Genomic DNA, 2,283 nt, shown 5'->3' with positions numbered 1-2,283 from the left:
GCAGAGCACAGCAGAAGTGCCAGGGAGAGGCCAGCGTAGGCCCTGGCAGAAGGGGTTGCTGCAGGAAAGCTGGGGCATCCAAGCCGCAGAGCACAGTGGAAGTACCAGTGAGAGGCCAGCGTAGGCCCCGGCAGAAGGGGTTGCTGCAGGAAAGCTGGGGCATCCAAGCCGCAGAGCACAGCGGAAGTGCCAGTGATAGGCCAGCATAGGCCCCGGCAGAAGGGGTTGCTGCAGGAAAGCTGGGGCATCCAAGCCGCAGAGCACAGCGGAAGTGCCAGGGAGAGGCCAGCATAGCCCCCAGCAGCATGGCCCACAACCTGACCTACCTCCTCCATCAGGCTTCACTTCCTAAAATCCCATCCAGGTTTGGTACCATCAGTGGGATAACCCACTAATGAGATCAGCGCCCTGCCAATCCAACCATCTCTCCAGGAGTCAATCAGATCAAGTTGATTGAGATCAACCAGCACACATACAGTATGTGAGTTTCAAAATACTAAAAATATATGGCTTCTCTTACATGGGAAGCTCATGATTTCTGTCTCTGAAGTCTCTAGAGGTTAGATAGTTATGTATAGAGTTGATTTACTGCAAATATCAACACTTGCATGTTATCAAAGCAGTGAAGTCTGTTCAAAATTAATTCTGTGCATAGATTGTACTATTTTATCACAGTAACCCCATGGGGCTGGTATAATTTATTCCTGTCATTTTATACATAAGGAAACTGAAGTGTAGAGTAGTTAAGTGACTTGATCAAGCTCAAACACTGAGGAAGCCAGAAATGAGGCTCAGAATCCAGCTATTTTGACCTGACCCAGCTCCCAACATAACTGTGGCCTGTGGCCTGCTTACCGTGAGTCTCACTCTCTTCCTCCTCTAATCTGCATAGGCCCTGACAGCAAGGGACTGGTCTTTGTATCTGCCTCACCCTTGGCACCACCCACCCTATCCATCTCCCCATTGGCTGGTTAGACCCAGAGGAGATTCCACTGTGGTGACACTCACTGACCTCACATTGGTGCTCCACAGAACCCAAACATTCTGTAGGGAACAGAACTTCCGATTTGCTCAGCTAAATACAGAGCAGGTTTTAGATTATGGGTACACATTTCCTTTCATCTGTATGCTAAAAGACTACCACGTTAGAGCAAAGAACATGGTTCAACATTCTTTCATGTTTGTGGTTTTGTTTTTACTGGAATGCCTTCTTTGTGTGTGTGTGCCTTATGTAGATGGGTTTCATTCTGTTGGAAAAACAACAGGTTTACCAGGTAGCCTCAACCATTGGTTTTCTTAAATCATGGTAATTTAAAAACTGTTTGTGGGGAGATAAATGAGAGCTTGATTATCTTATTGCTGCAAATGTTGTTCTCTTCTAGGCAATAAACAGTCACAAACACTCAGAAATGCCATCACCACACAGCCCAGAAGGTCCTTTGGTATAATCAGATCTGCTGGGATTCTAAAGATTTCCTTGAGACCCAAAGGTCAGTCATTTCTGTCCTCATTAGGTGAAGGAGAACTGCAGCTGTGGGTCCACTCACTGTTGTGTGAAGATGCATCGCGTGCTGCCTAGTAGCAAGCTCCGTAAAGTATGGTATTGTTAGGCTGGCTGGGCATGTGCATGCCTGTAATCCCAACCCACTAGGGTTGAAGTAGCAGGATCAAAAGTGAAAGCCCCGCCTGGCAATTTAGTAACTCAGCAAGACTGTGTCTCAAAATAAAACATGAAAAAGCGCTGCCTTGGATATAATTTCTAGCACCACAAAAATGTAATTAGATAAAATGTGAAATCTGCCAAAAAAATGCACATACACCTTAGGTGAAGAAAAACTTGTATAAATATTTTAATACTAAATTTTTTGAGATATAGTGAGATTAAAACAAGTTACCCTTGGCTTCTGCAATTATGAGAGGTGCTCACGGTGGTGGCCATCAGCTTCCAGACATTTGTTAGCACAGTGAACTGCTGCCTGGGCAGCCTTGTCACTGAGATGGTTGCACATGCATTTTCAGTTTCTTCTCTTGGGGCCAGCAGTATAGTTGGCACCTGCCATACATGGCATCCTCTAGGGTCCCCCATACAAGGGTAACACCATCTATTGAAAAAATCATATAATTTTTCTTTGTTTTCTTTTGGTACTGGGAATTGCACTCAGGACCTTGTGCTTGCCAGGCAGGCACTGTAATGGTGAGCCCTATTTTTGTTTTTCCCAGCCCTGTTTCTCTCTCTCTCTCTCTCTCTCTCTCTCTCTCTCTCTCTCTCTCTCTAATATAAAA

General features: G+C 45.5%; 1 protein-coding gene across 1 annotated transcript in view; it reads left to right on the top strand.

The window, feature by feature from the left end:
* The first annotated feature begins 404 nt into the window (after positions 1 to 404).
* Positions 405 to 2,283, top strand: part of CUNH19orf18 (chromosome unknown C19orf18 homolog) — an 11,676-nt gene continuing 9,797 nt past the window's right edge. Inside the window, exons 1-2 of the mRNA XM_023708031.1 lie at positions 405 to 477; positions 1,383 to 1,490. The gene's annotated coding sequence lies outside the window, so the exon portion shown is untranslated. The remainder of the gene's footprint in view (positions 478 to 1,382; positions 1,491 to 2,283) is intronic.

Source organism: Octodon degus, unplaced genomic scaffold (genome assembly GCF_000260255.1).
Source record: "Octodon degus isolate 3935 unplaced genomic scaffold, OctDeg1.0 scaffold00322, whole genome shotgun sequence".
Taxonomy (NCBI): domain Eukaryota; kingdom Metazoa; phylum Chordata; class Mammalia; order Rodentia; family Octodontidae; genus Octodon; species Octodon degus.
The sequence above is the reverse complement of the archived record's forward strand: the minus strand, read 5'-3'. Positions and strand labels throughout refer to the sequence as shown.